Genomic DNA, 22033 nt, shown 5'->3' with positions numbered 1-22033 from the left:
CATCATTTCTCTACGTATTTTCCCCCTTCAGCACAAGCTTAAGAACAAAAAAGCAAAATTCTCTCCTCCTTTCAGAGGGTCTCAACAAGGATACCTTTGCACTGAAATCAGAACATCGTAACTAGAAAACAGATGGGCAGTATTAACTCTTGAAAAAAACATCCCTACACACAAAGTAACATTTCATTAAGTTTTCCTCAATTACATAGATTTGTATTACTGCATGGTATAATTTAACCTGGAAATAGTTCTCACATTCAGAGACTCAAAAACTGTATTTTGTAAGGACCATAATAGCTAAAGGAACATACTAAATCAAATTATAAATTTATACCATACCCAAATAAAAATGATACTCTACTGTGGGAGCTGCAGGAAGAGAAAGTTTCACTTGAGTGCTTTAACAGAAAGTGTTATGGTTCCCCTGCAGAGCATCCCATTATTCCTGCACTATCACAGTACATACTGAAAAGAACAGTGGGGTTACTTGTACTGACTACTTTTAAAATCGTCCCCTTTCAAGTAGCTCTTTAGAAATAACAAGAAGGATATTATGGATATTAGAAATACGTTAATCAAATGAAGTTGGGAAACAAAATGCAAATCTTAATTTTCCCCTCTACACTGAAGATAGAAACAGTTTAAGCTATAAACAAGAAAAAGTACTGGAAGTGCACAGACTGACTGATTAGACTGGCTCAATTTTGTCCTAGCTACTACCACACATCTATGAATTTCATTTTTTTTGGGAAACTTTGGGAAGTGTGTTGTTATGAACAAGGCCATGACTAGGATTAAGGAACTAAAAGCACCAACTGCACTCTTCAGCTTTTCTTGCCCTCCTCCCCAGGCCCTGCCTTAGCAACCTCAGGAAGCCAGGAACACAACAGCACTCCTGAATGAAGTAACACTGATAACCAAGGTGTGATTTGTGTGCAGTCTTCAAGTGAGTTCTGGGAATTTAAGATCTTGTAACTTTTCTGAACCAACATCTGACATACCTGACCACCTCCACTCATTTCTGACTCTCCCACACAGTCCTCACCAAAACTACTTTTGGCCAGAACATAATATTCCAGTTTGCATTAGAAGTTTGTGTTGAATGAGTTTCACCTCTTAACATTCACTCCACTGAGGTACCATGGAACCAGTTCTCCCCCTCCTGTAAACTTCACCACAACAGCTCCTGCCTTGTCTCTGTTAAGAGTAAATAGAGATACACATCCAGAAACAAAAGTCATCGGCCTCTTCCTTTACACAACCTGTTTCACTGTTGGAACTTATGGAAACTAGAAAAAAATAAGCTTGAAAGCACAAAGAAGGAACAAAAGCCAACCCCCCCCAAAATTCACAATAGTCAGTCTGCCTGGTCTGCAGAAACACGTGGAACATCTACATGAGAAAGTTCAGGATTAAGGCAGAGAATTTGCCTTGATCTTAAAACCTTGTATCATGGAACAAAGAAAGCCAGCATCAATGTGTATTACGTCTGCTTCCTTTCAGACTTATTAAATATCCTCAGTTTCCATACACACAGGGGAGAAATGTTGTTCACTCTTCTGAAACACTATGGAGGCACTGTTTGCATGGCCTCTCTCGCAAGGCAAATATTACCACCTAATACAGGCAGTGCACACTTGTCTTTTAAATTTCTAAGTCTTCCTATTGCAGAAAATAAAACCAAACTGCAGCTGAGCACTATTTACCAGATTGTCAAAACAGCCATGAAGAGAAATGGACATGGTACCTACTGTCCCCATGAAATACACAACATTAATATTATTCTTTAGTCAGTGTCACCTGCACATACAATATTCATAAACAAGATGGTACAAATTGTTATTGCAGTCTTTGGTATTTACTCCTTCTGACACACAAATGAGGATATAAATCATTATTGCAGCTTTGTACTTAATCTGACATCCAAACAAGCACAGAGTTTATAAATCAGATTATAACTTTTCTTAATGAAATTTCAACCCATTTCATTCTTTCTACTGCATATGTCAACAGCAGCCTGCATACAGCATTTAAATAACTCCTCTCCTACCTAATATGACATAATTCAGCTTTTGCCTCAGTATGGCAAAAGCTGTATTGTACCATTATTGGCTGTATTGTACCATTTCTCCCAGTCTAAATACAATGACAGTTTGAAGCCAATAGACACATGTGGGACTAAAGAAATATTTAATTTGGAATGTTTGAACTTAATTCTTCAGTGTAAAACTGTTTGCTGAAAGAGCAAAATTCCCTAAAGTTTATCATCTATATATTTTTTAAAAGTAGAGGTTCATTCTACTCTGAAAAAACTATATTTGTCAGTTATTTGTTAAAGGTATTCATTCCAACCTTGCACTTTGTTAGAGTGATCACACAAGCACAAAGACTTGCTCCTGCACACCACCTCAACAGAATGCTCAGATTTTGGTCTAACCCAATAAATGCCTAAAACAGAGTATTGGCATGGTTACTATATCAAGACCTTAAATTCTACACAGAGCCAACACCTCTGCAATCTAATAGTACATCCACAGAATAGATTGGACTATAACTGCAATATAACCAAGACCTGATAAAGTAGTACATTGGGTGCTGACTGTAGTGTACCTGTGGCAGCCCAGATTACAAAAGGCAAGTCAAAAATTGAGATGTGATTAGTCAGCCCTGTGTCCCACTTAAAAAAAAAAAACCAACCCAGCTTTGCCAGTTATCTAGGCAAAGCAGTTCGAAGCTAACAGACACATTTACATTAGACAACAGCCAAAATTTGATGGGTTTGAGGTAGAGGGGGAAAGAAAATCTCCAGTCAGCCATTTCTGGGTTCTGGACATTAAAAAGAAATGAGTCCATTTTTCATTTGAAGTTTGTTTTGTGGGAAAAGAGTTGAGTTTCATGCACCACAAATTTCATATACAAGCAAATAAAATAAACCACTTGCTTTTCAACTGCCAAGTTGAAAATGAGATGAAGTTTTTCTGCATTCAGCACTAAAAGCAACTTAAATCTGAATCTAAATACACAAATGACTTTAAGTAATCCTTCCTCCATCAAAAGCAGAGGTGTTCAGCCATGTGCTTACCTAGAGCCCGGCAATGCCAAATATGTTATCTATAACTTTGCAACATTATTCTTACTACCATCTTGGATTGTGGTAAACAGCAATTTACTGTTGTCACAAAACATCTGGAACTCCTAATGTGCTACCCAGGAACCAGATGCTGGACCCTTTGGTGATTACTAAGCTTTGAACTTTTTTTAGTTATCCAGCTCAGATTTTGTGAGCTAAATAACTCACAAAATACTACTTTTATTCAATAGTCTAAAATGGCAACTGGGACATTGTAAACATCTGCCAATTTAAAGGAATACTTCCTTAACAGAGGGGAAAAATATCTTTCCAGAACATCTGACTAAAACCTTCCAGATCATCCTTTTGCTATGCATACTCTCGTATGTAACTATGCTGTTTGGTTTAGAGCAGAAGCAGAACCACTTACTGTGAGCTGGCTGGTTTTGCAGAACAGCTCTGATGCATATGAGCCTTCAATTCCCTTTTGAGTAGAAATATGAAAACTCTGTTCCAAGATGCACTTCAAATGCTACTTCCTGTCTAACAGGGACATGAAACTTCAGGTAGCCCCATGGGCTACATCACTGACAAGTCATCTGGCGTGTACCTATCAAATTTTCTCCTTCAAGAAGCTTCAAACTGCCCAGGTAAGTGGGGACATCCAGTCCAAGGTGACAAGCTAAAACTAATCTAAAGTAACTCCCCGAAATCAGTAATGAAGATTTAAGAAGCTTCAGTGTTTTGATCTAGTCATCTGTGGTGGCCAGTGAACCTACATTACAAGGGACAGAGAGCTCTCAGTAAGACAAGTCCCTAGTACCACAAGAACCTCTTAGGTTAGGGTGACCAAAAAGGCTTCTCCCAGGATGCTTGTTCTGTTACGCCGATCTATTCCAGTTTGGATTCCCCGGTTGGCTGTCAGCCTCCACCCCTCATCACTCTCCCGGAGCTTCCCCATTGGTCCCTGTTCCCTAGTCCTGCCTTTTCCCCGCCCCCGTATAAAACCCCGGATCGCCACCGTTCTCTCGCCTTTGCCTCTGCAACCTTCGACAGTGTAGAAGCAATAAATGCTCCTGCTGGAATACACGCAAAGACCCTTCCTGCCTCTTTTGCTACCGACTTTATACTGAAGCTAGCCATGCGTTTGTGCATGCACGCGTATGAGCCCACAGAGCCGGACAGAGACCGTAATAGTCACCCACCCCTACTGACCAAAGTATTTGCTAATTTAGACAGAACCACACGGTATCAAGGGATTGAGAGAGCTTTCTGCTCTTCACATCCGCCTGGAGCTTCAGAGCCCTGATCCTGTATTCTAATTTACTAATTCACTAATTCTCAGTTACTAAGTACTAACTGCTGCTTAAACACATCAGAGGGTTTTAGAATGTGCAAATTCCACTCTTTTATATACTTGAAAGAGTCCCACCAGAAATATTCTTCCTTGTTTTGTGCATCATGTTTTAAATCTCTTAAACACCTCTGTTTTACTTTAAGTCTGGTACGTTTTGCTAAGTTGTTTAAAAAGAAGCCTCAAGGTTCTTATTTACCCCCCACCAAAAAAAAAATTCTTCAGATGCAAAATGCTCCATGTAGACACGGAAGCAAATCAAAGCTACTTTATATGTCTGTCTCATCTGTAAAAAGATAAACATGCTTGCCTACCCTTGTTGTTTGGGAAAATAATTGACTGAAGCAACTTAGATTTGCTTCAAGTATTCAACTCTATTTCTTTCATAATGCACATCTTGAATCTATAAAAGTTTGCCTTCTTTTAATTTAAAAGTAATTTCTTCAGTAAGTGGGTGGGTTCAAAAGCCAGTCAAAATGCCTTCTTCAATTTAAACACACTTTGTCACACCTTGAAGAAACAACCATTTGCAAAAGGTCTGGCTTTTACACACACACACACACACATATAAACATTCACTGTTTAACTTTTAGATAAAGGCTGAATATGATCCCAAATAATTTACCGAGTTGTTTTAATTATGTCCTATAGTATATATACTCTCTTATAAACCATGGGGTTTAGCTTCTGCTCAGAACCTGCCTTTTAAACATGCAAAATGCTGACTGCTTAGTTAAAACCTCTAGCTCAAGGGACATAAAGTGTCTAAGTGTCACAGATGAGTGACAGAATGTGACAAGCAGTTTATTTACCTTCAAACACTTCACAAAATTCTGCATTTCTCATGTTAGAAGAGATCCAGTAATTTTACAGTAAAAACTAAAGGGACAAACATCTGGGATAACTGCAGACTACATGCTTATCCAGAATTTTAAAGCCATTCAAGGCCCTTTTAATCAAGCATCTTGCCTAAGTTTCCTAGCTTTATAGTACATTCAGATCACATTCCATGCTTTTTGTTGGTTTTGGAATTTTTTCTCCTTCTTGGTAGGGTTAGGAATGCTTTGACCTAGCCAAATGCAATCTTTCAGAAAAGTATCAACACCCTGTGTTAATGCCACATGCTATGAAGGATCATCACAGGTATATGCCTCCCTAAGAGAGGCTCTTCTGCCTATGAAACCATAAAAAATGTTTTCAAGCTAAAGATCTGAAAGGTTTCTAAAATCACTTTCATAAAGTCTCATAACAAATACTAAGCTAATGAAGGCATCCAAAACCAGGACAATACTTGGCTAACTGCTAGTGGCATGGTACTGTCATTTAGAATTAAAAAAGTCACCACTAGAGAACAAAAGCAAGAATAGCAGCAGCAATAACCAAAAAGCTGCTTAAACCACGTACAGCTTGAAATCTCACTCTCAAGGTCCTGAAAGCTGCTGCTGTAACCTTGTTTGGCTTTATTTGACCATTAAGTCATCAATCAAGACAGTCATGTTTTCTCAAAAAACAATGAAATCAAAACATCACAAATAATAAGCCTCTTAAAAGAAAACCACACCACTGTTCTCCACAAACCAAAGTTTCTCACCACTAGGATCTGGCCTTCAGAAGGAGCCCATCAGTCTCTTCTCCTCTCAGGGCAAGGGACAGTGGAAGCCTACTGTAAGACAAGCCCTGGGTTTGACCTTCGCAGCTGTGAGGGCACAAGTGTGCTCTCACCCAGCTTTACGTAACACTGCCCTGCTCTGCTCTCAAGTTCCTTCAGGCAAATATTGCAGGGATCTATAAATAGTTCTTCCTCACGTAAGGCTCACATTACATTGGAAGCTTTTTACAGCTCCTTCTCCTTTTATTAAATATAGGCCAAAAACCATGCCCTCCCCACCATCCCCCTCTCTTGGTGAACAAAAAAATTTGCAAAAATGTTAAATAGTGCGTTCCCTTTCCCGCAACACCTCGTGCTCCTGGCTGGGAGATCTTCAGCTGTGTACCTGCCTTGGAAAGGGAAAACTGTTCAACCATCACCACTAGTGACTAGCACAGAGTGTATGAGAACTGCATGTGCAGGCAAACAAGGAATTCATGAAGAAAGAAAACAAAGCTCAGAGGTATGGCAGTGCAAAGTATGAACGCCGCAAACACGTACTTTCTTTTCACACCCATGCACGTACAAGGTGCTCACTGAGGTAGATCAATACAAGGTGGTCCAAAAGACACGGACCAATACTTGCTGAAGATAAGAATAAGATCTTACGACTTTAAAAAAGCAAAATAAAACAAACCCAAAAAACCAAAAAAACCCACCAAATCTTTTTGGGTTAGGCAACTGTTATATTTAGTATGTATGGACTCCAGCCTCAAACACAGTGAATACACAAGCTAGAATACAAGAGCATCAGCTTTGGTACAGAAACACCATGCCTACCAGTATATCTCCTTGTACCACTATAAAAAGGCAGGTATCAAAGAGCTCAGGTATGGGGAAAATGAGTACACCAGCAGCAAACCAGGTCCTCAGATAATGTGGGTGGGAACAGTGATAACAGAAATAGGAAAACTTCTCTTTATTTATATACCACAAAAGAATGGAACTCCCCAATCCTTTACTTCTCCATAAACCTCAAAGGCTTTCAAAATAGAGTTTGATGTACAGCTTTCCTGCTATCTGCGGAGAGCTGTGGATTACCACAAGTTCTCTGAGCTGCAGCAGCTGAGGTAACACCACTGTCTCTGCTCTTGAGTCCTGAGCTCACTTCCCACCCACAGGAAGGAGCAGTGAGGGCACTTGCCCAGAACAAGAGCAGAGTCACAAATGCACTCCACACACATGAACCAGCTACTTGTACAGGGAAGCAAAACAAAACCCCCCAAGAACTCACTGAATAGCAGCTGGGCCTAAGACAGCAGGCAGTAGGTAAAGATATTCAAATTAAAATCTGTTCCCATTCCAAGCTAAACCCCTGATGAGCCAGCCCAGCCATACTTTGTTCCTCAGGATAAAACTAAAGAGCAAGGGAAGACAGCCAAAAGACCATGCTAGTATGTTGGTTTCCCACCACCACTACAATACTACTGTTTAATCAAAAGTACAATAGACCTAATTGCCAGCAAGTTAGGACCAAGAGTTTTAGTCAAGTAACTCTAAACAAAGAACAGACTGGCTCAAACCAAATATTTACCATGGTTTAAAACCTGGGGGAGAGGGGGCAATTTTAATCTTGTTTTGCATTACTATTGTTCTTCTACTACAGGAGGAATTTTTAATTTCTCACCCTCTGCAATGATTTTTAACACTCTAAATGGAGTTGGTACAATTTAAATTTTAAAAAATACTGATTTACAGCATTGGGAAAAAGTGTCATTATTTCAAATTTTAACAGCTGACATTCTGAAAATATTTGCACAAAATATCATAACACAACACTGCTGTTTTTCTTTACTGTTTCTTATTGCACACAGTCAGTGAGAGCAGGGATAAGAAATTCTATGCTAACTGTCCTAAAAAAAAAACCCCAACAAAACAAACACAAAACTCAAAAAATTCAAAACCTATATACCATAACTCCTGTGTCCTGATCCACTTACTTTCAGACTCAGTTTATTGCTTTAGACAAAGTTGAATAATTATATAGAAAAGATTATCAAAAAATAAGACCAACAAACAAATAAAAATCCCATCTGTTGAGTAAGAACATCCTAATTTTTATCAGAAATCAAAAAATTTAAATATCCTGTTGCTGCTAGAAGCAATTTCAAACACAACTATTGGGAGGCTCACCTCCAAGGACAGTCAGACCACCAATTCCTGCTCTGAGTAAGATGCTAAGTCCATCTGCTTTGGCTCACTAGCATCACTGGCCCTCACTCCCTGGCAGCAAGCCTCCCCACGTGCTCGAGCAACTGGCACAATCCAGTGAGAGCCTCCATCATTCTTCAAGGTTGCCTTACAACCCTGAAGGTGCACAGAGCTTCTCAAAACCTATCCCACAATTTCTTAACTGGCTGTTAATATCCCTGGGCCTCATATCCACTTCCTTTTGCCATCTCTGATTAGGTGCGTATGGGAGCAATGCTTTCAGCCATGCACTGTTGTGTTTGAGAGGACATGAGTGAACTGAACACAGCTCTGTGATGAGCTCTATAATTATAGCCCCTCTCTAAAGCTTTGGGCTGGGGGGAATGCAGATCACAGCCCTTTTCAGCCCAGAGAAAGCCCCATCTCCAACACTTGTTGATATCCGAACCTTACAAGCCACTTTAGGTACCAGTGTTGAGGAGTGAAATAACAAGACCACAAATTCCCAACCAACCACCAATCCAGGGCCTTATACCAAAGCCTTGGTCACATGGCCCTCCCAGCAACTGAGACAGGTGCCCCTGACTAACAAGGGTGCATCTCAACACACACCATTCCAGTGAAGGACTGCTTCCCTCCAGCTCCCCTAGGGGCTAATGGCTACAGCAAAACAAAGCCATTTCACAGCCCTTCTCAAAAGGCTACAATATAGTTTAAAAACTGGAACAATTATTCTGTCAAGTCATTTTTCTGCTTCTGATGCTTGTGTGTAAACATCAAGAATAAAATAGGAAAATAAGAATTTGCTCTTTAAAGGTTGCTCTGTATAATCAGTATATTACCATATACATGTGTCTGTGTTCTTGGGAACCTAGAAATGTTTATCTTAACAACAGGCTGTGGAATTTTAGGAAACTGAGCCAATTATCCATGGCTTAGTGCCATTAAAGTCAAAGTCACACAAGCAAAGATTTTAAAACAGAGTTTTTTAGTATTCAAGGGGCATTAACATGAACATGGCAAGAGCAAAGCTGTGATACAGTCTTTACACACACACACACACACACACACAAAAAAAAAACCACCAACCCCAAACAAAACAAAAGAGGAAAAAACAAGTCTCCTTACAGGGGGGAACTACACAAGAGCATAAGCTAGGGGAAACTGATGCCTGAGATGGCCACCAAAAAACAGAGACTAGACAAGAATAAGGGAATAAAGGTATTTATTTGAAGGGCCTTCAAGGTCACCTTGGGCAGTCAAAAGGCTACACCCAAAATGGATGCTAAGTCACGGGTTCTTCACACTTTTATAAGTTTGGTCCATTTGCATATCAGGATCAATTCTCCAGTTACAACCTCAGTTAATGATGTAACTACCCCAAGTTTGCCCCCCTCTTCAGAGTCCTTAGTTTACATATTTTGGGGCCTGGGACAATCTAGGTGTCCTTGGAGAGCAAACCTGGAGTGGCTTGTTATGTCTAACCAGCATGAGAGAACAGCAGCTAACAGGCCACAAGAAACTTCAGAGTTACACACTAGGCAGTACAGGATTTAAAAAATATAAAAGTTAAAACCTAAGGCATCAGTACAAATGCAAATTAAATGCAATACATGCTCAGTTTTTGCTTCATTTGCAGACTATCTTACTTAGACACAGAATGAAGTTGAAATCCAGCATTGTGGCTTTCCCCAAAGAACCACAAAAATAAAAGTTTGGATTCACTCAGTACAAATGGATCAAATGGTTCCAGACCATTTGGAAACTGACTTTGGAAAATACTTGTGATAACCATGGGACGTGGCACTTTCTGAAGGTGTCCTTAGATAAATTTCCTGTGTGCATGTACATATTCTCCAAAACACACAACGGATAGTCCTGGACACTGAACCTCACTTACCAGATTCATGGCACAGGCAGTAAGAAAGCACTTGACCACACTGCCCCCTGACAGCTCCTGCTCGATTGGAAATCTTTATTGTGACCAAAAACTACTTTACGTGGACTAGACAAGCTGACCTGCTCTACCATCTGGCAGTTCAGTTCCCCACTTATCAGCATGCCTTATGACTTACTTGTATCTTAGCACCCAGTTAGAAAGCATTCACAGTCTACCAACAGCCTCAGGCAAGCAACCCAGCCAGTTTTCCATGAGGAAAACAGTTCTTAGACAAACTTTATTCCTATATATTAAGGATTTTATTCTTTGTGTGCTTTGAAACTTAATTAGAAGACTGAAATTTCTCTGAAAGGGGAACTTTTCACTACAGTATCAAAAGCAACCCTCTCTTGAGCAATAAAAGGAATTGAACTAATTCAGTAAAATACTACAGACACATGCTAAATGTAAAAGTGCAGAGAACAACATGTAATTTCACAAGGTTGGTAAACTCAGCATTTGAAGCACTTCTTTATTCAGTTGAAAAATATAAAAACAAAATCACTAATGTTACCCATCTGCAGTTTAAAAGAAAGTCTCTCTCAAAACAAGTATATTATGATGCTTAGAAATGCCTTCCTTCGAAATGTTTTTTCATGACCTAACTTGGCAGAACAATGGTCCTATCAGCCTCAGAACCACAATTAGAATTCATTTCCCTTGACTCATACATACTCTAGCACAAGGAAAGTTATCATTCTCAATACTCAGTTTTCTCAATATAACCATAATAAGACTGGAACATCTTCTGGATTTTAAGTACCATGGTTACATTTGAAGAAGATGATGAGACATTTTAAGACCATAGGAAAGTATCACTAACCCAAAGTAATAGTCTGACTATTTTAAAGACTGTCACATTTTTGGCTTGTGCACGAATAAACAAGCTGCTGTCAAGGGAGTTGTGGAAGACTCATTTCAAGAGCAACAGGTAAAATGGAAAGCAAGGCCTACAGGTACAACCCTTAATATAAACACAGGATTTCCTGACAGGAACAGATCTCTCTACCTACAAATTCCCTGTGTAGATTCCTCATTTGATACATAAACTCTTATTTGAGCTTAAAAAGTTAAAAAGAAGCCAAGATTTGACAACTGAAGCTAGTAACATTAAAAAGCGCTTGGAGACAGCACACTCTCAATTTCATTACTTAAGCCTTCATTAATTTTCAGTTTTCTGTCCAGTATGTTCTTACAGCAGACCTCAAAGCTTTATCATATCTCTTTTACTGTCAAGAGAGAATATGAAGCTCTCCTTGCTATTGAAGAAGGTCTGGAGAGCAATTCCTTGCAACTTAATGTGGCAGAAGGAAAAAATGAACTTGTAGAGAAAGGATGGCATATCACATAATTAAAAGAGAGAAATTTTAGAAAAATACTTTTATATTCTACGTAGGCACTGACTTCCCTGAAACAAAGTCAATCTACTTAACTTGTTTTACAGTTCATGTAGAAAAGCTTTTGATGCAAATTTAGTCATGCTTTAAGCATAACCAGGGTGAAATATTATAGTGTATCTGCCTGGGGGTTTGGGCTCTAACACAATTTTCAGTAAGAAATGCTGAAATAACATTAAAAAGTATGCAAAATAATGGCAAAGATCTCCAAAGTATCACTTGCCCCATGCAAATAGCAGTTTCAGCTTTGTTTAACAAGTTCTTGCAGTCCAGACAGTTCATGCAGCAGTTCAAGCAAAACACAAGACTGTATTCTAAAGTGAAAATTGCAGTATTTTCTCTACCAGGATACATGGAATTACATATTGTAGCTGTTCTTAGTGCACAGTAGAGATGTGGCTACACTAGACCACCCTTACATCGCTTGCTGTTCCAGACCCAGATGCAATTTTCAGAAATACAGTTTATTCACCTGTACCAAATGCAGGGTTCAGCAAGACCCTCAGTTTCCACCAAGAACCATTTTCTGTTCTTCCCAGTGAAACATTCTGCTATCACTTTAAAGCCTTCTCTTTACAATATTACATTTCTCTTCTGTGCACTTTTATGTCTCTGTAAGGCCCCATGACTCAGTTTTCACACACCTGTCCCTCACCATGGAAACAGAAAAGGAAGAAAAAATAGAATGCATATACCTCATTTACATTATTGAATAAAAATACCCTACTGATATTCATCATTAAGTTGGAATCTCCATGGCCAAAACAGGAAGCACAGATCAGTTTCCCATGACTCAAGCCTAGCAGTAATTCCCTTGTAAACTTCCATCACCAACACCAGCAACTGACAGGTCAAGGCCAAAATAAGCCACTGTCCTGTAGTTTAGAAAGGCAGCCAGCTTTCAAACAGCAGTACGTCTAGCACATCCCCTCTGGGGTGAACGTGTTGGCAGTGACAAACTGCACCAAGCCTTCCTTGACCTCTCTCTCTTTTAACAGATTTTCGTGGTAGGTTTGCAGTTCCGCCACTTGTGCCCTTTCTTCAAAAGCTGCTCTTCAGTGCAGACTCCACAGGCACTGACACACACACCAGCTGCCTGCACAGCCCCTGCCCAGACCAAAGTATCTCTGTGCAACCCGAGAAAGGCACGCTGCCACCTTCTCAGCAGGACGAGACGGTGCTGAAATGCTCATCCCAGCCTCGCTGTATACAACACTGACTGCAGGAGAAACATGAAGGTTTATTAATAAGCAGGAGGAAAAGGTCAGCAGCTTGACTTGGATCCACAGCTTTCTAGGCTAAGATCACTTGCACAGTATGCCAGACGGGTCAGGTAAGAGACTGGTTCTGCCAGAACCGACCATGAAACTCCAAGCAAACACCACAGCATACACCCATATGGTCTACCACAGAATCCTACTGCTCATTAAGTGCCCATACAGCCATGTTGATATGGAACACAAGGGTCTTTCACAGCTCCCACTGATTTCTGACAATTCATGCTACATCTACAGTAAGACAACAAATCACTTAACAACTGGCAGTATGCTCTGGGTTTTTTGGTCTGTTTTGGTGGGGTTTTTTTGCAAGTTCTCAAAAAACTTTTGCGTAATAGTGCCATTTCACAGACTTCCATTCTTCCTCAGTCTTTACATTGTGTTCAGACCTGAATGCACTGAAGAACAAAGCTGTTCATTTTCAAAGGGCCCTATACAGAGATATCAATTTATAGTGCAATTAAGAAACCACATAAACCTCAAACATACAGCTAGAACAAAGACTACTATTTTCTTGCTGCTGCAGTGCATTTGTGACTTACTGGAGGGTGTTTAGATGCAGGTTTCTGAATTCTGACAGATTTTTCCTCTTTCCCCTTGTACAAGTTTATTCTCATTCAATAAGAAGCTTGTTTTTGCAGTCATGCATCACAAAACTACATCGCTGAAGATACATGAATCTATTCTGCTCAGTTCTTGGAATTTATACATCTATTTACAAATCAGGTCGGAATAATGTAGAATGTGCATTAGTGCACAGTGGCAGTGTACATTCCTACAGATGAAAGCAGGAAGGGAATTTGAGCATCCTCTACCCTTGGTCCAAACATGCATGCAGGTAATACAGCTGCACAGTGCTGCCAGGACATTCACAGCGCAAAGTTAAAGGCAACTAGTGAGGACACTGACCACATCATTTTTATGTTATTCAGCACAATCATCAGGATCAGCAGAGACACACATGCCATCAGGCCTTTAAAACCAAGTACTTCATGTTTAGCTATCATAGTACAGTTTGGATTCATCACCAATTCCCTCTGCTGCAAGGCAAGGGACACCACCATAACCACCAGGTTGTAACCATTATGGCCTGTACTCTTCAGACAAATTACAAACAGCTGTAAAAATAAAACCGAACTTCAGCTAAGCAGATTTGCAAATTATCCAGAATACATCACACGTTCTACCTGACAGTGGGCAGAAAATACCCAATTCAACCAAACTCAAGTGCCATTGCAAAATTTTCCTACAAACATCCTATACAGACACTATACTGCACCACTGGATGAAGCCCCAAAAAATCCACCACACAACAGCACATGTAGCACAAAAGTTGCCCATCACACAATACTGTGAGCAGGACCAATGCCTACCAGTCAAAACAAAGAGAGAACATTCAGCATGAACCCATCCTGACTGGTCTGAGGAAAGACAAATATCTTCTAAGTTATTTTCAAGTAAGAAAGGGACAAGCTTTTTCATATCAAATAAATGACAATACTCTAGTATAAAGAGATAATATGGTGGAACATATAAAACCTAACCTTAAATAGAAATAAGAAAGAAGGATGATCCTTCAGTTCAGCATGCCTGCAAACCTTCTGTTACTTTATGAACACTGTCAGTAGCAACTGACACAGCCTACCTTACTTCATCTTTGGTGTCCTACAGCAATGAAATACACATCACTGAAACATGTCTGCTATGTGGCAGCATTCCCAGGTATGTCATTTAGAGAAGTCTCAAACACTCTGAATCCCATTTTAAATTCTCCACCCACAGGTTTTCTTTGCAAAGATAAACTTGAAAGAAAAATGCATTCACTCAGCCATGTATGTAGAGACTGAAAGACTGGGGATGACCTTTGATTATAGCACTAAAACAAAACACACATTAAAAGTAAGAAAAAGCTGGAAGAGAGGAAAAGCACAGCAACTTACTTAGGCGAGTCCCACTAGCTATTCCATCTGGAAAAAACAGCAACTTTCATCACATAAGCATGTAAACTGGTGGGCCTTCTTGTGCTTTCTGGTATTTTTCTAACTCAGCAATCTTTTTACATAATAGTTCTATGAACAAAATAGGTCAAATTGAGCCTCATGGGAGTTTTACCAAATTTCAAACATTAAAAAGCTTCTTGCAGCTGAGTATTATGGTCAAATTAAAGGTTCCACAATTTAAAACAATTTGCTTTTTCACTGGCACTCTTGTCTGCATTAGCTTCCCTTGGTTACAGCACAGTCAGGAAAACGTCTGGTATATTAGCAAATGCAGTGAACAGATTAATATAACTCTGACTTCATACAAACTGTCTCAGGTCAGAGCCTTTCCACTACTGCAGAGTGAAGAGCAGCAGCTCTCAGATTCACTCTAGTTAAAAGGTGTCGAGATTTGGGCAGCCCTTGAACATCATCGTAGTGAAAACGGAAGTTTCCACTCATGCAATTCTACCAGTTTTGCCTCAGTAACACAGAGATTATTCCCAGCCAAACACAGTTTTACAAACCTGAGAAATGTGCCTTTTCTTTGCAAGTTACCAGGAAAGAACAAAGCAGTCAAAAATAGAAAAAGATGGATGGGAATGAAAGGTACCATTTCCCACTCTCCCATTCCAATCCATTGGCAGGCAGCTCCCTTTTCCAGCCCTCTGCCACGGCTCTGTCCCTCAGTGACTCTAAAGAGTCTCACCAGACTGCTAAAAATAACTTCTCAACTACAAGACATGCACATTATCAGCGGAAAACATTTCTGAGAACTTAGTAACAGCCCCACAGCTCAGTCTGATGACAAGAGAGACTGAAAAGGCAGACTAAAGAATGGCTGCTGAGGTAGGGAAGCCCTTACTGCATACCCATCCATGACCATCACAGACACACACTTTTTTTCCCCAGGTTACAGGTATTTTACAGGCAATCTCAGAAAGCTCAGGTTTTTGCATTATAAGCAATACTGACTTTAAAATCTAAATATGTTAGAATCACATTGATAATTTGAATTTAATGCACTTAAATATATATTGCTTTCCAATTCAGCAGTCTTCCATTATGGTTTCTGTGCAAGTCTTCAGAAGCAACATGTAATAATACATGTAACATTTTGTAAGCAAGTGCAATGCTCTTGACATTCAAAGTTATTTTTCTTGCTATAAAACAGTAATAAAACAGGGGATTAAAAGACCTGCCCAGGTTATTTCTGTATGGATACCTGTATTGTGGGTTTTCCTGCTTCATTGTTACTGTGATCACTACAGAAAAATGCACATGAAATCCTTTATTACCTAAAGCCCCAAGCTACAGAATCAAAGACCAGTTAGTCTCCAAAAGGTATGTGAAGCACACTGCCATCAAGCCTTGAGAAAGAAGAATAATTTTGATGGCACTTTATGAAATGGAAAGAGTGCTTCAACACCAAAAATACCCTGTTACTTGTTCATCTTAGAAAATCTGTATTTGTGATTTTTTAATTCAAAAGCAATTTGCCATCTCTCAGAAAGACACAGAAAAAGTCAGCAAGACTTAAGAGACTTCAGACACAAAACTGTCCTGCCTGTGTATACCACAAACTTCTGCAACTTCCACCACTCAGTGCTACCAGAGAAGAATACTGTGACTTATTTAAAAAGGATGAACAACACGGTTCTTTTGTCATTACAGCAAAAACTCTGCAACCAGTCACTAAAAGCCTTGGTCTGACTCTTATTCCCCACCTTAATCTACATGGTTCTAGAAGTTATCTTTGTTCACTGAGAACTTAAGTAGTCGAACATTCACCATCAGTTTAAAAAATTTTTGAACATGAAGGTGTCCGACTTACTCTGGTTTTGTCAGGTTTTGTTGAGGTATTTCACCCGTTCACATGGAGGACAACACTCTTTCCTTCATAACATTACTTCTCAAACTAAATTCTCGAGTTACGAAATTACAAATCCATAAGTACAATTACATATAATGAACGGTGACAGCATTAAAGGCTGTAATTTTAGGAAGACTCAGAGTGATATCAACCACCTACTCCAGATACATTTTTTCTTGTACAGTTAAAATCCCCCACTGCTTCCCGACCAACAGTATGATTTTATCCCAAATAAATTTCTGGTAAGAGCTGAAGTGATACTTGAAAACCTGATTTTTTTTTAAAGTAAAGATTTAAGAGTGTGGGTGGCTTTTCTTTCCTAAAGCCTGATGGAGATTTTAACAAAGCACAACTTTCCATGGCTACTGTAAACACAGAGGGAATCCACCCGTCCATTTGTTTTTCCCATGACACTTCCATCAGAGGGCAAGTCACATCAGTTACCCTGTGACCTTCCTACTGATATTTTGTTAATGACCAGACAAGAAACAAGGAGTTTTCTGAACACAGTTAAAAACTGGCGTGCTGTTGATGTAATAGCTATAATTTGAAGCTACAGTATTGGAAGACAAACAAACTAGTTCTAAGACATAAAGAGAAAGGAAACAAAAAAGAAAAAAGAAAGAAAGGGAAAAGAGTAGAAATCCCAGTGACCTTGCATCTTTCAGAAGTCACCAATGCCTCTCAGCAAGCAGAAGAATAACCTGTCCAGAGTCACTACTCATTTCACATTCCCAGTCAAAGTTATCAGGAGCAGCACCAAAGTTTACTGAAGACTCCACTGAAAGCTGACCAAATCAAAACAAATGCCAGTATCAAAAGGCCAGTTTTTCTTCACTCTCCCTGGTACAGTCAGGTGTAGTTGTGCAGTAACAACTGCCATTTTACTGCATTTCCTGAGAATAAAGAGTGGGGTTAAGGGAGGGAAGCAAACAAACAATCTGACCAGGAACAAATAAAAATAAGCTCAAGGTCTCTTATATCAATACATGTCTATATTAGACTTTCCACATGATATCTGAGCTGCCTATATTAAGCCTTTCAAGCCAGTCTTCCACTAAATTAAGCTCTTGAGTGTTGTTGAGGCTTAAAGTTCACATGATTTTTAGAGCCTATCTAGGCAGCTATTCTTTCTGCATCTCCTCTATGGAAAGTTTCTTTATGCTACATTTTTCACCTTCAGTTCCATTTCTCTGATGAAACTTTGAATGTGTTAAGTCACATGACATCAGGAAGCACATTTCATCTCTTTTAGAGAAAAAGGATTTCAGAATGAGGTGGGATCAAAGGCAAGAGTGTCACAGTTGATGACAAAATAGTTTCAGTACTTAAAAATCTAACAACATGGAACCCAAAAGGTGAAATACACTCTCATCACTTCTAATCCTCACATTTTCCCAGTAATTCCTGTAACAGCCTCATGATGACTTGAAGGAAATCTGTACTGCTCTAAAAGGCCACATACCCACTTCAGTCTTTAATTTCATATTTGAATTGTCTCAGAATAATTCCAACTAGAAGTCCTAGTCAGGAAGGCTAATAAATGTATTATTAAATCAGTCTAAATGCTTTCAGTTCTGTTTAAACATTTAAGTTACTCTATTTCCTTGCTAGTCTGTACAGACTGCAAGTTTTAATACAGATCTACTGTTTGCTTTCATCCAAGCTCCCTTCATATGTGTAGAACCAAACTGCTCATTGAACAAGACCTCCTGTTTCTTACAGCACCTTTGACATCAATTTCATCTGCGTTCTACTTTCCTTCCTACTACACAGTTCACCAGAAAGAAACACAATTTATTTCAATTGCACTCCATTTCATAGCAGTACATACATTAAACAGCAACACCTGGGATACAGGATGGGGTATGGCAGGGGGTTTAGGGTTTGAGAAGAAAATATTGTTGAAAATATTTCTTTTACCATGTTCCTTTAGAAAGACTTTCGCCATACAAACTGAAAATTGCTCAACACCTGTGCAAAGCAGCTGTTCCTCTGTATTTTAGAGATAAATATAAATAAATAAATAAATAAATAAATAAAAATCAGTGCAGACAAATTCTGAGCCACCCTGTGATGAATATAACACCCTACTGGAAGTAGACTTATCTTAAAGAAGAAAGAAGTGCAGGTAAGTTAAGTAAACATGGAGAAAAATCCATTGTATTCAGTGTATCTGTATGCTCTTTATCAGGAGGTGAAATGGGAATTTACAAGAGGAAAAAAAAGTGAGCCATAGAGAAACGAACAAGAAGAACCTATCAGATGTATTTTGCTCTAAAACACTTTAGATTTTTTTAGTCTAATCCCTAAGGACGTGGCCTTCTACTAGAATTTAAGTGCAATTCTGTTGCCAATATAATCCTACCTGAACTAGTGGGGACAGAGGGGGGAGTAAAAAGAACCAACAATAAGGGTATTCTTTCTGTCTGATATGACCTCCATCTCTGCCCAACTACAATTACACTCCTACACTTTGCAATGTCATGTTACAAATGCTAAAAGCTCTACAAAAACATCTCATTTTCTTCCCTCTGCTTTCCTACAATAGTCTGAAAACAATTGTAGCACTGAGATTTTTGAGTGTGTTATGGATTTTAGGTATTGCAGGTAGTGCACATCCAAAGTATTTTTATAAAGCTTTAAAATGCAAAGCTTTTCATTAGGAAATGTCATCTTCCTTCAAGTCAGTCAATCACAGACCAAGGAACAGCTATTATGGGCATTATTCCAAAGCTAAAAAGCTCCCAATGATAGAAGAGCCCTTTCAACTACTTTGGCTCCAAGCTGAAGTGGGTTTTATAATGAAGAACATGTGAAAAATGAAGTTAAACTTTATTAGGAGCAGTTGCAAATATTTTTTTACAAGTTCACCGAGCATACTCATTCTTTTAACTGAGTTCAGGCACAGCCAAGTTGTGCAGAAGCAAAAAGAACTAGTAAATTATAAAAAGTTGCTCCTTGTTTGATTATAGCAACAAAGATCAAGTTGGGGGGGAAGGACCTAAAGAGCTTTCCTGCCTTTCAGCCACCAAAATATAAGAACGTAACTCTCCAACGGCAATCTAATATTCCAGAGCCATTGGACTTAAAAACTGTTCTTAAAAAAAAGTTCTACAAAGAACATAGTTCATATTGCTCATAATTTAGGAATAATTTTGAACTGTTTTGCTTTTTTTCCCCTGTTTTAAAGTTCTGGTTTTAAATTTAGATACATATAAGAAAAGCAAACTCAAATTGCATCCAGAAAACAAGCTTAATAAAATGACAACAACCCTAGTTCAAGTCCTCATATTTCAAAGGAAACACCCATGTCTAAGCTCCTTGTATTGTAAGAATTTTCATTTTAACAGAATGAAGTCCAGGATATCAGTTAGACAGGCATCACTAATGGCATACTTCAATATATGGGCTAAGAGCTACCAAATTACCTATCAGCATATATACAAAGATTAATACACATACAATATAAATATTAACACCAGGATTGTCAAGAGAAATCAGTGACAGATTAATTGTCCTACAAATATAGGACAATTTGAGTACCTCAAGTAAGTGCAATTTCTTTGCAGCCGAAAGCCTAAAAAACTGTGCAAGTAATTCCTCTTGCACCAAGCTGCCTGTTTCCAACACAGCACATTTAACAATAATACCACAACTTAAGAGACCTGATGCCCAAAGCAGTTTTATCTGTAACCTTAAAATAATAGCTATCTCAGATTCCTTCTGGTTTATTCTCAAAAACATCTCATGGTGGTAAATAACATGCCAGTTTACTAATGTTAGATGTGGAGGCAGGGAGGGAGGCAACCACAGTAAACAGTGATCCTTGACCCACTGAAGCACAGTACACTGTCAATAACCTACTTTTGAACATCAAAGCATAAGTCTATATCCCTGCCCCACCAGTCTAAAGCTGCATCTGAGAACACAACAGCAGCTCAGCTCAGCAGTATTTGAGAAAGACGCCAGGCAGCGTTATGCAGTGCAATAGTCGAAAAACAGCATTCAGCTGAACTGCTGAGTAAGGGAAAATGAAAAGTACTAAAGCAGTGTTTGCCATGCTCCTTTCCTTTGTCTGAGTTAATTTAAAACATGGCTAGCAATGCCTCTGCACACACACTACATACATCAGTCAAAGCTCAGCTCTAGGAGCGACAAACAGTATTGGGGGATTACAGCTCCATAACAGCCCCTGCTGTACCTGGTTTTCAACTCCTTTTGCTCCTGATCATCTGTACAGCATTCTTCCTGTCTGGTGTCTCCTCTTCCCCACCAGAATCTCACCATTTGGCTAGCAGGCTTGCTTTAAGTGTCGCTTCTATTTGTGTTTCCCCCACATGAACAGTTCTTGATGCTGTAAGGTCATTTGAATGCAATTGTAACTTTGGCTCACGGACAAGTTTCCTCACCCTCTCTTGGCAGAGCAGCTACACAAACTACCAAACTGAATCAAACAGGGTTAGGCTACTCCTCTTTTCAGTCTGCTGCATTAAAACCTTGATCTTTTAAATGCGTATTATGATATCTACATTCTTAACCATGTCCAAAATTTTTATTTTGAGCACAAAGCAGTATAGACAACCATACACAAAAATCCTCTGGACAGAACAGATGGTAGCAAATCTTTTCCTTTTAAACATCATGAAAACACTGCAAAGTGTTTCCAGAGTCTCCACAAAAGTAGTAAGATTTATCTACACAGCAAAATAAAGCCATACTTTAAAACCGCATACATCTCAAAAGACTAAGGCTTTCTGCTGCATGTCTTGAAACACTCATGGAAAACAGAGCTATGAGTTCATCAGGCAATCACACATGTACTCCAACAAATTAAACCCCTTTTTCCTGAAATTACCCTTCAAAGTAAAGCCAGTCACAAACTCTGCCCTTCTCAAAATGGCTCTTTTATGTAGGGTATGACCTGTCACCTCAACAAACTTCTGAGATTTAAGAATTTGGAAATATTTTATTGTTCTTCAAGAAAACTGTGAGCAATTTCCTTTATCTTAACTTCTCCTCCAAGACAAGTCACAACAGTTCTTCTCAGCTAGCCTCCTGTTCCCTCACATTAAGGACAAGTTTGCCATTGCAGCCACCTCTTCTCCCAGCAGCAATTTTTTTTGTGGACAGATCCAACTGAAAATAAAGTGTCAAAACAATGGATATGTAAACATTGTTTTCCAGGGCCAAGCCTGCACCAAGAATAAACTTTCGAATCTTTGTAGATATGAAATGCAATTCCCTCTGTGAAAAAAAAGTATTCCAAACCAGATGCTCCTTCAGACAAAAGAACAAATAATACAATTTTAAATATTTCTCATCTGATTTTGCTTATTAGAAGT

At 39.1% G+C, this 22033-nt stretch overlaps 1 protein-coding gene across 3 annotated transcripts in view; it reads right to left on the bottom strand.

Annotated features, from left to right (window-relative positions):
* Window positions 1-22033, bottom strand: part of TRAK1 (trafficking kinesin protein 1) — a 127694-nt gene that overhangs the window by 82475 nt on the left and 23186 nt on the right. Inside the window, exon 1 of one of the 3 annotated variants that reach the window (XM_048299851.1) lies at window positions 20893-20957. The exons of 1 other annotated variant lie outside the window; for it this stretch is intronic. The gene's annotated coding sequence lies outside the window, so the exon portion shown is untranslated. Of the gene's footprint in view, window positions 1-20892; window positions 20958-22033 lie in introns of those variants that run through there. One more of the 3 variants, XM_048299862.1, reaches the window with a different exon arrangement.

Source organism: Corvus hawaiiensis, chromosome 1 (genome assembly GCF_020740725.1).
Source record: "Corvus hawaiiensis isolate bCorHaw1 chromosome 1, bCorHaw1.pri.cur, whole genome shotgun sequence".
NCBI lineage: Eukaryota > Metazoa > Chordata > Aves > Passeriformes > Corvidae > Corvus > Corvus hawaiiensis.
This window is presented reverse-complemented; position numbering and strand designations above follow the sequence as displayed.